This window comes from Ambystoma mexicanum, chromosome 3p (assembly GCF_040938575.1).
Source record: "Ambystoma mexicanum isolate Mex_15411 chromosome 3p, UKY_AmexF1_1, whole genome shotgun sequence".
Taxonomy (NCBI): Eukaryota; Metazoa; Chordata; class Amphibia; order Caudata; family Ambystomatidae; genus Ambystoma; species Ambystoma mexicanum.
Window position 1 is genome coordinate 1,101,676,694 of NC_090925.1, and position 13,972 is coordinate 1,101,690,665.

The window sequence follows — 13,972 nt, forward strand, 5'->3', positions numbered from 1 at the left end:
AAATGGCCTTTGATCGTTTTGAGAAGGGAAAGGGGTGGAGCTAATGTAGACAGGGGGAGCTCTGTACAGATAAAGGAAGATTCTGCCATCATATTTTTCTCTGCCTCTATCTATCCTTCCTGCCCACTCCACTTCCTTTAGCACAAAGCACTTTGAGTGTGATGTCAAAATGGCAAAGTCCACTTCTTTCAAGAACAGGGATTAGACCCATATAGCAGGCTAGCTTTAGTCCAATCACTTGCACAATTGTTCCTTTAAAAGAAGGGATCTCAGATCACTACTTTAATTCACTCTGTAACAACACCAGAGAAGGATTCATTGGAAATCTTTTTGGAGAGTTTCACTTTCCAAAGCTCTCAAACACTGAGGTGAAGAAGGAGTGGTCCAAGACAGAGGAGACCTTTGCCCCCCTATGCACTCACAGGACACAGTGGAGTTCTGTGGACCGGGACCTGCCACTCTATACCAGAAGCTACCAAAGATGGGGGAGCAGACCCTGAAAGGACTCACCATGTCCTCGAGCACCTGCATTGGATCTCATAGTATCTGGAGGAATGATCATCTAAGGCTCTCCATTCAGACAACTTGAAACCGGTGTCAAACTGCCGTTGGAGCCAGACTTGACGCAATTGATGCAGAGGGATCCCGTTGTTGCTGCTTTCCTTCAAAAAAGGGGTAGTGTCTTGTGCCTACATGATGCTGCATCATGCCCTTGCTGAGCCAGTCACCTGCTAAGCTTGAGTCAACTGCTCAACACCAGCACCCGACTGAAACCGCTGGAGAGCCACTTGCCACCTCGAACCATGGATTGCATCATGGCTCAACCCAATTCGCTCTTGAACTGACACTTCACTGATCCACAGATCGGAGCAAGAGTATCACCGTATCAACAACCTCTGCACGCCGATTCGAACCACTGGAGCGCCACTTATCGACCCCAACTGGAATTTCCAACCCAACCTGCTTTGCCGAATCCACCTTCGAACTGCAAAGAGCTACTGCAGTTGAACCTGTGCAATGTCCGCTTGGGCCCACATGATCCACCGTACCCGGACAGAGCTTGACAGCATGCAACACTGTTCAAACTGCCAGGAACAGCAAGTCGGTACTATTGACCATTAACTGCCCCCTTGGTCCAGTTTTGGGCCCTAGAGACTGGTAAGGTCACTAAATCCCTTTTTTGCATCCAAGAAATATCATATCCTTTTTAAGAATATTGTGGTTTTTATTTGCCTTACACCACTGATTCATTATCCAGATTGCTGCCTTGTGCCATCTTTGAATATTCTCTGTTCTTTCCTCAGGGGTGCGTTCACACCCCGCTTCAGAGCAGAGCCTTCCATCGGCCCATGTTACTACAAAAGACGAAGGAGATATATCTCTTAACTGAGCCCATTTTATCTTCATGATTTTGTTGCCAGTTCTTTTTTTTTGCATTGCAACGGCTGAACGGGGATTTTAGCCTCTATTCATCCTTGTACTTCTCCAGGGTAGAATCCAATTTGTCACACACATGTGCTGCATGCAAATATATATAGTTATCACATGTTATGGGGCTTGGTCCATGTTGTCTAGCATTTACGTTTGTCACTGTCACTACTCTCTGTCCCCAGTCTATGTTACACTGTTGTACCCCTTTATCAACTGGTCTACTCTCAGTAAATTATCCACCTTCTTTTGTAAGGTCACCCTACAAAAGGAGCGCATCTGTCAACTGTACCGCTACCAATATGCATAATTTCTGGTTACAATTATGCCCCTACAATCCTCAAACACTGCTGCCTTCCTTCTGTCTTGTCTTCACTGCTCCAGGTTGCCCTGTGCACTTTGAACGTGGGGTGGTTGGTGGCATGCAGGATCTTGGAGTCCGCATGCTGGGAAAGTGCCGCTGGCGTCCAGAACACACTGTTTGGCATGGGGTGTTGGTAATGCTGCAGGTCCAGACGTTTAGAATCCGCTAATAGTGTAACTCGTTGGCTTACAGAAGGTCCCTGACCATATGTTTGCTCTGAAGCATTCTAATGCTCAGACTCTCGATTAAGAGAAAGCAGCTTGTGAGCGAATGCAAAACCCATGATTCTAGTAGGAGGCACTTTACAGACTACTGGTTCGTTCATGCACTCCTTAATTCACTCGCCCATGCATTTAACATTCCTGAGAACAGAAATCACACTTAATTGCTTTTATTCAACAGATTATGGTTGCGTTGAGGGCAGGGGAGGACTGGGAACCAAAAGAGGCCTTGGAAATAATTTTAAAAGTGACCCAATATTACACATTTTCATCAAGCCCAACCCCTTTCTTATGTGAAATTTTGGAAATAAAATAGGTCACCACACAAAAGAGGCCCAGGGTGCAGAGGCCTACCGGGAAATCTCAAGAGTTCCCTATAGGTCAGTCCACCCCTGGCTGAGGGCGGTGTTTGATAATGAGAAAACGACATACATGTGTACCACATTATTTTTATCAAGCATGCAACTCCCACATGCCACATGGCCGCATCTGAATGCAGGCCTTTCTATACCAGGGCGAGTGACATGGCAGGACAGCTCCTTTCAGAGAAGCGAGGCTGTGAGTGCAGCTTTTCAGAATGAAAAGGTCTCGAAGGCCTGAAAAAGGTCCACACGTGATGACCGCTTTGCCTTGCGAGTTACCCTCAATTTAGAGTGGAAGCCGGAACCTGATTCCTGAATTACCCAGAGCAGCTGTTTCCGTAGAAGGAAACAACAACTTGGCGCCTCGCTGCTCTCCCTGGCATGCTGCCCTTGCCCTTAATTACTTTGCGAAATGCCAACCTACCCCGTTTCTTTGACGACTATCACGAAAATCAAGCAAGTAATTCGATGTTCTCAGTATATGACCCACGCCCTTGCGCTGCCAGGATTGCTTTTGAAGTGCGATGGTTGATGTGCACTGAATTCTCCAGTAGGGAAATCCAGGGCGCGAGACAATCTCCCATGATCTCGCACAAGCGTTATGTGTACTGGATAGCGTGATATTTACCTTATTCCAGTAAGTGTTGAGTGAATTCAGGTTAGTTGGTGGTATGCAGATGTCACAGCTTTGGGTGGGCATCGCACCCTTTGTCTGTGCAGTGAAGTAAGTGTGATATCACACTGTCTATTGGACTGGGAAGCAATATTGGCTCGTATTCTGTGATTCTGCGTGTACTTACAATTGGTAATGTTCCTAGTGTGATGGAAGAATGTTGAGATTCTGTGCAGCGGGGAGTCTTATGTATCTCTCCTCTTCTGGCTTTATTATCTGACAGTAAGAACATAAAACTACATATCCCATGAACCCTTTCCCCTTCTCCTGTGTAAACCTCATAACATATGCATGCTCCTCCTACAAATCCTCTTTTCTTATAGCAATCCTCATTAGAGAGATGGACCGACTTGCAATAAGCTCAAGACCTTCCTGTTCAAAGAATGGTTCCTCCTTAACAGCTAGGTCCACAAACCCGACACCCCACCCTAAATGAGACTGAGTGATCTGCTCCCCACTGTCCTCCCCATGCTGCAAATTCCCCCCCCTTCTAGCTCCCCGCTCCTTTTCTCTCTCCCTCCCTCCCTCCCTCACTGTGTTCTTCCCCCTTTGATTGTAAAGCTTCCGTTGCTTCCCAAAACTAGGTCTGTGCTCGATAAAAAACCCTTATAATATAATAATATTAATATTATTATTAATAATAATAATAATAATAATCAGGAATGCAACCACAAAAAAACTATCTGGATTACAGAAACCACCAACCTCAAGCAAAGACTTCATCTGCCAAATCCCTTTGCTGCTAAAAGTAAAACAGAAGAAATGTCGACAGAGGGAGCATAGTGAGCGATAATACCCACCTCCATTCAATTATTATCATCGCGGCTTCACATCATAACACTAGGAACAATCAAAAATCTATGGCACGACTGGAGGCTTGTATTATGCACGTTCAAATCCATGCACGCACGTCCTCCGAAGTGTGCACAAGTGAAAGACACCTACAGTAGAACAGTCTGCAGTACTCATAATTTCTTCCAGATGGACCCAGACCATAAGGCCTTGGATGCCATAGCAACCCTGGCAGAATGGGCCTCAAAAGTAGAAACATGCATACCTGCTTTTGCCATGATCCACCTGACCTAACGGGCTAAAACGGGGGATGAAACCGGCCAAAAGGTCTTCTGAAGGAAGCAAACAAGTAACCCGTATTACTCAATCTTAAGGAAAAAACACTGTACAGTGCCCATTATCTGGAGTCCTTCCAATGATAGGAATACCAATCTGATGCCAGATTACGAGATCCCTGCTTTAACCTGATCTGATACTGCTGTTAGAAAACCAAAAAGTGAATCTCCAAGTCTGACAACCTTGTGAAGCTTGCTGAAGAACATGACTGTTGAATAATTGTCCGTGAGTAGGCGCACAATGAAAAGAGGGTCATCCTTTGTGGAACAGTGGCCGCAAAGGACCTTGCAAGAATCTCCAAACAGTTGATATGCATTAGAGATTCTTGCTGTGACCAAATCATGCCAGTATCTTTTTTTAACGTTCGTTTACTAGCGTTTTCAGATATAATCACAATGAACTTAGTAACAACTCCCCCTCCCTCTAGTCCCCCACACCCCCTCAAACATTTAGGTTGCAGGGCTGCAGACATGTTTCTCGAGTGTGAGGATTTCAATTGATTTCTAGAATGCGTAGTCTCTGTGGGCAGTGCTGTTCTCTATAATCATAGTATAGGAAGGACAAAACCAGTTCCTAGTCAGCCAAAAACTTAGAGCAGTCCCCTTGTAGCGAGTAGTTTATCCACTCTAGTGCCACAAAGTTCCAAACTTTAGTTGTCCAGTTTTCTTCTCTAGGTCAGTTTTGCGTTATCACCATCAGTGCCACCAAATTTAGAATTGCCTAGGCTTTCCGCCTAGGCTTTGGCCATGTCCTACCTTCCAGACTTCGAGGCCCAACAGACACTATTTGAAGCCTCTCTGAGTCTGGTTGCCGAACATTTCTATCATATTGTCATTTGTGACCCTCCAAACCACAGACACCACCAGGCAGTTCCACTAAATGTGGATCCATTTCCCTTGCCCACTACATTCCCTCCACCAGCAACCTTGAGATGCATTTGTGCTATTGCATGCAGATGTGCCGGAGTATAGTGCCACTGGGTCATGACTTTATACCACATTTCTCTTGCCTGTATGGCCCGCGTGAGTTGTGGAACATCCCGCCATAGTTGCTCCCAGTCCTCTGGCTCTATGGTCTACCCAACTGTCCTGTACAACCTATCCTTGTATGTACATTGTATCAGGGTGTGCTATCTACCAGGAGTTTATAAATGCTTGAGTCTAGGTTCTTGTCTCCAGGATTAGTGTAGAGGTACCTCTTGAATGGCTTGAGGGGTTTGGTGGCTGCTATTTTATTCGAAGGGGGCAGCAGCCAATGTCTAAGCTGAAGATATTGTAGCCAATCACTTCCCCTCAGCTCCAGCTCTGTTTTGTATTGCTCAAAGATTTGACCTCCTGACCCTGGAACATGTCCCCCATCTTTTTGCAACCCATTGCATTCCATCGAGAGAACACACCCAGCACCAACCCAGAAGTAAATTGGGGGTTGTGGAAAAGTGGGTGATGGAGGAGGGTTGTAATAGTAGGAAAAATTTGGTAGACCCAGTACTGCCATGTGTGCCGGCTCCATCATTGTTTTCAGCACGATCCGTGGGAATTTGTTGTTCCACACAAACCCGGAAAGCATCGTATTTGGTGTCTGGAAAAATTGTTGGGGAATGGGGATTGTGAACGCTTGGAAGTAGTAAACAATTCTAGGCTGGACTGTCATCTTAATAATGTTAATTCTCCCGAGCCATGAAAGAAACAGAGGGCCCCACTTGCACAGTTGTGTTGTCATAGATTCTGACAGGGGTTGGTAGTTCGCACGTTCGAGAGCCCCGTAAGTGTTCTGGTAATCGTCACCCCCAATAGCTTTATGCCCCATAGTGCCCAGCGGAAAGAGTTGCCTTGTTTTGCCCGCACCATAGATTCCCCCTTGAGCATCACATTAAGAATCTCTGTTTTAGAGATGTTGACCTTCAGTCCTACAACCTCACCAAATGCCTCAATCTCTTGTACTACTACTGACAGGGTTTGTTCCAGCTCCATGATTGAGTGGAGAACATCGTCTGCGAAGCCCATCACTTTGTAATCGACCCACCCGAACTTGATCACCATAATTGTCCCCAGGGATCTTATTTGGGCCTGGGGATTTGTTAGGCGGGAGGTCTCTGATTGCATTAAGCACCCCCTCATTGGTAATGTCGGCCTCTAGCTGTTCTCGCTAAACTGGTGTAATCTTTTGCAGTGAGACCGAAAGCAGATATGCGTCTTGCAAGGAGTGTTTAGGGCGGTTCGATGGGTACAGGGTGGTATAAAATACCACAAATTGCTTGGTGATATCTTGTGTTCCGGCCACCGTAGCCCCCTATTTTTTTTAAAATCTCTTGTATGATTTGTGAGGCTGCCATTTGCCATATACACCCGCCTGTATTATTTCTGCCACAAGGAAATGGGTCTTTCTCTGCCTTTTTGGCCTGGATCCGTTCCAGCTTCCCTGTAATGTTTCTGTATGTCTTCTGTAACTTTACCCTGGGGTCAATTTCCATCCTGCGCATTACCGCCAAGAGCTGCTGCGCCAGGTCGGCTTCTAATGCTTTAACTTATTTCGCAACCTTGCTGCCCGTACCGCTGTCAGCTCTCCCATGAAGGTCGCCTTGAAGGCATCCCACAAGCATTGCTCTGTTACCACGGAAGAGGTGCTTTGCACAAAATAGTCCAAAATTTTGGTTTCCAAATCTTCCCACAATATGCTGTCGGCCAGAATCTCTCGGGAGACCGCCCAATTCCACAGGCCTCTCCATTCCAAGGGCAGGTCGAGATTGATTGTTAAGGGGGCATGATTTGAAAGGAGGAAAGTACCAATGTCCACTTCCTTCATATTACACATTAGGGAGAACGAGGACCAAATGTAATCTATAGGGCAGAATGTCTTGTGTACGTGCAAATAGACGGTATAGTCCTTCTTCACACTCTTGATTGTTGTCCAGGAGTCTTTCAGGGCTAAGTGGTCCACTTCAGAAACGAGCGCTTGCGAAGGAGGTGGGTGCCTATCTTAAATGTACTGGTGCTTGTGTCCCGCCCTGGGTCCCATACCATTTTAAAATCCCCCATTAGTAGAATCTCCCCTTTTCCGAATGCTTCCAATTCTGCCAGAGTTGCCATGAGAAAGCCATCCTGTCCCATGTTTTGGGCATAAATGGTGGCTATTGTGAGCATAGTTAAACCCCTTTTTGCAGTGTGAGGAACAGATACCTCCCCTGTTTGTCTGTCTGTGAGTCCAAGACCCGAATGTCTGGGTCTGAACGAAATGCGATCAGAACCCTTGCCACCTTCCCCAGGGTTTGAACCTTTGCAGGTACTGCTTCCTAATGTGCATCTCTTGGAAAGCTACAATGCCTGGCTGCACTGTTTGGAAGTATATCTTGGCTTGTTGCTTTTTGACAGGGGAATTTAGTCCCCTGTTTTAATCATTATGGATTTGAATACACTCACCTGTGTCCCTTGCTAGCGCTGCCCCCCAAACCCGGTTCCCCAAGTACTGTTGCTCCTGCCACACATGCCTTCCCCCACTGTCATGGCTCCCCAGCCAACATCCCCAACTTTGACCTCCACCAAACTTCCCAACTCTGTGGCACAAGCCAACATTCCTACAGAATCTTCTGGCCAACTGCCCTCACACTTGGACCTCCATTGATTCCAGGGACAACTAGCAAGGTATGTTAATGTTAATGTTAAAGGACATTTGTACCGCGTACTATCACCACCGGAGTGGTCCCCTGGCGCTCTGGCGGCTCTGAAAGGGAGGGGGGGGTTAGTGGGAGGAAGCTAGAAAAGTGCAAGAGAGCAGTGATGTGCTGTTGGCGGCCTTAGCCCGGTGGGTCCGTTGGCGGGCCTGAGGTGTTTGCGGCCGGTAGTCGTCGTGTACTGTTGTGCGAGTCTATGTGTGTTTTTGTTTTGTTGTTGCAATGTAGTGTGTTTGTGCGGTTTGTTGTGCTGTAGGTTTGTGGTTGTATTTGGTTTGGAGTTTGAGAGGTGCATGCAGAGGGGGAAATTGTTAGTGCAATTGGTTAGTTGGCATCTCTTATTGTGAATTGAGGCGCCGGTATCCTAAAACCCCCTGTGTAATTTCAAGAGAGTTCTGGTGGGGCATTCCTCTGAATCTAGGTCTATTTTACTGTGGCGCTCGTGTTGTGAAGGACTTCCGCTTGCTCATTATCTGCCCCCTAATGTCGGCCCCAGCTGCTAGTCCTTAATATGCCATTTACCGGCATGGCCAGCACTCAGGTGTCGATTTCTTCATCGTGCTCTGGTCACCTGCGACCATTCCCACGATTTCCTCCGTGGCAGGGTGTCCTCACCCTTAGCTGCTCTAAGACCCATGTCCTCTTCACTGAGTTGTAGGATATGCATGCCTTCCTGTCACGCCTCCATCAGCTTCCCCGTTAGCAATACACAAGTCACCACAGGCTACTACACAAACCCCGTCCCACTTACCTATTACCTCCTGACGGCGGCGAGTGGGCGACAACTCATGGCACTCTTATGGGATCCTGCGCCCAGTGCGGTCCCCTTTCCTTCCTTGGCGAATGCAGTGGCACCTTTCCACACTGCGCCTGTGGTACCGGCACGGCTTGGGGGTTCGTCACACGGACCATCACTTGACCAGGAAGAGACCTGACTGGAGCTGCAAGACGCGGGACAGGTGTCACGTGTCCTGGAAGCGTTCCGAAATCAGGAAGTGTTTCCCATGACGATACACGGAACACTGTCATGTACTCCATTATGTGATCGCCTTGTCGCATTCAAAAGGAGTGAACAGACTCTTGACCAGCGCTTCACTGCTGCCTTCATTAGTACTGTTTGGCGTTTTTCACGGATTTTGCTTCTCAGGATTACTTGACCACGGACTGCTCCACGGACTCTTCCACATCTTCCCTTGGTACCTCTGCAATCTCGGATTTCTCAGAACTTTTGACCTCGGCTCTTCCTTGGATACGTATTTGGATCATGCCTTGCAACTGACATTGTCTTCGTGGTTTTTGACCCCGGATTGTTTGCTGGACTGATTACGGCCCTTCCTGTCTTCGTATCTGGCTCATGTTACTTGCTACTTCAGGTGCTACTACCATTCAACTAGAGTGCCATCTTGTGTCACAACTGTCGCCTACTGCCGTCGATCATTCAGACCCCTGCCTACTTACCACACCCTCGGAACCCTGCCACCAGTATTTGGCTAAGTTTTCGGCTGTTACCTTGTATTGCCCTCATTGGGATTGTGTTCCTTGCCTAACCTCGTTGCTTGCCTTGCAGTGGTCAGGGGGTCCTTCCGGCGTTCTTGGTTCCAGGCTGACTGTACTCTACACCTGTGGCCTCAAAGATTGCACGGGCAGTAATATCATTATTTTGCCCGTGCGGTACTTGGGGACAGAGGCTTCATCATCTACATGAGCATCAAGTCTTAACAGACTGTGAAGCCATTTTTGGTCGTCCAGGTGATGGAACCTACTGCCGGGGATCCCGTGGCCGCTCTAATGCAAGCCATCACAGCCCTTAGAACAGACATGGCTGCTGCTACAACTGCCATCCACCACCGCCTAGACTCCTTACAAAGTGCTCGCCACCCATTACCGGCGGACTCAGAGTTCGGAGATACCATGCCCCAAAACCCAGGTCCCTCCATGCCTCCCACACCATCAGTTCCCGTGGTGATCCCTACCCCGTTCCCTTTAGCAGCCACAGAAAGGTACCAGGGTGATCCCAGAAAGTATCGTACATTTCTCAACCAATGCAAGCTCCACTTCCTCTGTCGACCACAGTCTTTCCCCGACTCAACCGCCAAAGCAGCCTTTTTACTTTCCCACCTGACGGGCATAGCGGCTACATGGGCGAACCCCTTATTGGAGAGCGATCACCCGGCCCTCTACGATTTTGACCTCCTGGTGAGTGAGATGGCCAAAGTGTTTGACTCCAAGTATAAAGCTCAATCCCGGGATCTAGAACTACTGGATCTAACTCAGGGCAGACAAACCCTGATAGAATACATCACGCGGTTTAATCAACTGTCCCCAGAAACAGCCTGGCCTGAGAATAAAAAAGCGGTAGTGTTCTATCGAGGTTTGTGCAATGCCATGAAGGATGCCCTCTCAGTTGTCCCAACCCTCCCGGCCTCTTACTCCGATCTGGTAGACCTAACACTGCAGGTAGACGCCCGGAGAACCGAGCGGCGGGCAGAAGCCGGCCTTTCTGTCAGTCAATCCCTTCCTTCTTCAGATCCCACCAGTGAACCCATGCAAATAGGAGGGATACGCAGCCCCATCACACATGCTGAGCGAGAACGCAGAAGGACAGACAATGCCTGTTTTTACTGCGGCCTCAATGGGCATTATGTCAAAGAGTGCCCCGTCTCCCAAAGAACAGAAACCCGGGTTTTCAGAAAGCTCGCACTTGAGAACGGGGGACAAGGCGAGCTTGTTACAGAACTCCTCCGAGGCCATCCCGACCTTCGGTCCTATAAGACCAGTCATAGTCCAGGCTCTTCTACACCCCACTTGGGATTGCTCCCACTCAGTACACATTGTCATTGATTGGGGGCTACCGGTTGTTTCATAGATATCACAATGGCTAAGGTATTGAATCTTCCCTTGATAACCAAACAGCACCCCGAACCGGTACAAGCCGTAGATGGTTCTTCGCTTGTTTCCGGTCCGATCAAACAACAGACCGCTCCTATGGAGGTGACCATTCAGGGTACCCACAATGAGACGTTATCTTTTGACCTTATCTCAACCCCACAGTTTGGAATCATACTCGGTATCCCATGGTTGAGGAAACACAACCTGCTTATTAACTGGGGTATGGGCCAGGTTTTCTTCGAGTCGGAGGTCTGTCAACACTTTTGCTTGGTGGATTCAGAAGACATTCCCAACCCTGCAAGGGCTCTTGGGGCATTAGATTCTTTAACAGTCAGGGAGGACGGTCCATCTGAGGTTTCTGACATGATCTCTGCTTCCAAAAGGTCAGGGTTTTCCCAACTCCCTTGGAAGCAGATCCATAACCCAGGTTCCGAGTGCCAACCAGTCCCAATTGGGACCTTTTGGACCCAGTCCTGGCGCCAGTGGCACCAGGCTCATAAATATGCCCAGTCCCAGCGCTGGAAGCGCCGGGCTCATAATGCTTGGGTGGACTTACCTGCAGCAGACCATGCTGCTTACTTGCCTGCCAGTTGAGTCTCTGATCCTCTTCTGTTTGGAACTACTTTTCCTGTTGGGTGGGGCAGGAGCCACTCCCTAGATTCAGAACACTGGAACTCTTCTGGAAAGCAGGAACTCTTTTCTTAGGCGTGGCTGTGGAAGGAGACACCTAAGCACTACAGGAGGCTATTTAAACCACACCCAATGGATGAATCTTGCTTTGCGTTATTCTGCATCCTCAGCAGCAGAACGCTCATCGTGTCTTCTGCATCTGATCCTGGGCCTAAGGAAAAAGGCTTACCATTCTGAATCCAGTCTTCAGCAACACCTATAAAGACAAGAAAGAACAGGTTAGCATTACGGTCTTCAGTGACAGCTCTTCACTTACCTGGTCCATCGGCTGTCACCAACGCCTCGCGCTGCATTCCGGCATCTGAAAGACAAAGGCTTACCTACTCTTCGTGCGCTCCGGAGGTCTTCGCACTGCATTCCAGCATCTGAAAGACAAAAGCTTACCAACTCTTCGCACGCTCCGGAGGCCTTCGGCGCTGCATCCCGCATCTGAAAGACAAAACAAGGTGCGTTTAAAGACATTGGGGAACTTTAATACTCACGTGCCATCACTCCTTTCCACATCTAACCCAGTGGGTATTCCGGCACCCTGCAGCCGCCCCGAACTTGTACCTGCAAAATAAAAAGACAGTTAGAGCGCATCGTGAAGCAGGCAACAAGCGCTTACTTACGTGCTTCCAGGCGCTTCTATTCATCACACGGGCTCCATCTTCAACTCACTTCAGCCCGCCATCCGCCATCGCCGGAACCCTGCAAAACAAGAGACATCATTACTAAAGACTTTAAAGACATTAGAATTACTCGAAACTTACCGTTCGTGCAGTAAACGACGGACAGCAGTCCTCTGAAGTCAAGAGGCCTGCTCACCTTATCCAGTGAAGAAACTGGTTACAGCACCCTGCCTCGAGGCAGATGGAGAGCACGGCGTTCACTTACCTAAGGTGAGAGCGTTAACCTTTGGGGTTCTACAGGATTAGAGAAAGGGAAGAAGAGAGAGACATTCAATAACCCAGTTCATTAATCCCACATTTTCTATCTGCAGACATCTTACCCTTCAAGCCAGACATACAGTGCACAGAGGTCCAGCCCAAAGAGCCAGCCGTGTGTTACACATCACCTTTGAAGATACGGTATACGCCCAGTCAAGACCGGCGCCTCTACGGGAATCAGGTGAGCGTTACAGAACGCAAAGCCTACCACAAAACTCCCGTCCAGGCGCTATGGAAACCTCGGATACCGACCAGCTAGCCCAGTTACTTGGGGAACTAAGGGCAGAAGTGCATGCAGCCCGTCAGGAAACGAACGCTCTAAGAAGGGAACTGATTATTTCCAAGGAGCGAACAGATGATCTCGCTAGACAATTGCTACAGTCACAAGCCGGACAGACCCCGTTACCCGCATCTGGGGGAAATCTTCCTTCTACATCCTCTATGAATCCAGTGCAGATCAACCTACCTGGGAATGTACCTCTGGCTCCGCCCGAATGATTTTCTGGTGACCCAAAGAGGTTTGCAGTATTTATCAATCAGTGCCGGTTGCATTTCTTATGCCGGCCAGCAGCCTTTCCAACTGATCAAGCTAAAGTAGCTTTCGTGCTTTCGTACCTTAGTGGCAATGCGGCAGACTGGTCGATCCCTCTAGTAAATCAAGATGATCCGGTCCTCCATGATTTTCAAGCTTTTCAGCTCAGTATGGAAAAACTGTTCGCAAGACATTCACAGGGGCAGGCCTTGGACAATGAGCTTCTTTCGTTGCGACAAGGTAATCAAGACCTTTTGGCTTATATTGCGTCTTTCAACAGACTGATAGTGGAAACTCACTGGCCTGAGGACAAAAGGATTACACTGTTTTATAGAGGTCTACGCGGAGAGCTCAAAGATGTGTTAGCCCAAGTAGTGAATCCCCCACAAGATTGTTCGGACTATATAGACTTAGTCGTTCAAATAGATCACAGACTGCAGAACAGGAAGGCCGATCGTTCCAAGTTTGATGCTCGAGTATTTTCCAAACCGCCAACTCCTTCCAAAGGAGTAGACTCCGGGGAACCCATGCAAAAAGGGGGTCTGAAAGGTCCTCTAACACAAAAGGAGCGGGAAAGGAGAAAACAGTTGCAATTATGCCTCTATTGCGGAAACTCAGGGCACTTTCTTCGAGACTGTCCGGTGAAACCTGCCAAGAAGGCAGTAGGAGCTGCAGTTACCAAAGTTACAAACTCTGAGCAGGGAAACGACCTCGCCCGACAAGAATAGAGGTCCTCTTGCCGAGCGTGAAAACCAGTTCCGTGACCTCGCATTTCGTGATACCTATGGTCCTCATTAGCCCTGATAATCCGGATCGATTACATGCAATTGAAGCTTACGTCGACAGCGGTGCCATCGGCAATTATGTGGATCATGAAATGGTTTTGAGGATGAATCTAACTCTTTGTCCCAAGGCTGTAAAGGACGTCATTACTACGGTGGATGGTACGGAGATAGCCTCCGGGCCAGTAACGCATACCACTCAAGAAGTGACGCTAGTAAGTCAAGATGGACACCATGAGAAGATCGTGTTCGATGTGATCAAGGCCCCTCAGTTTCAGATTATTCTAGGAATACCTTGGTTAGAGAA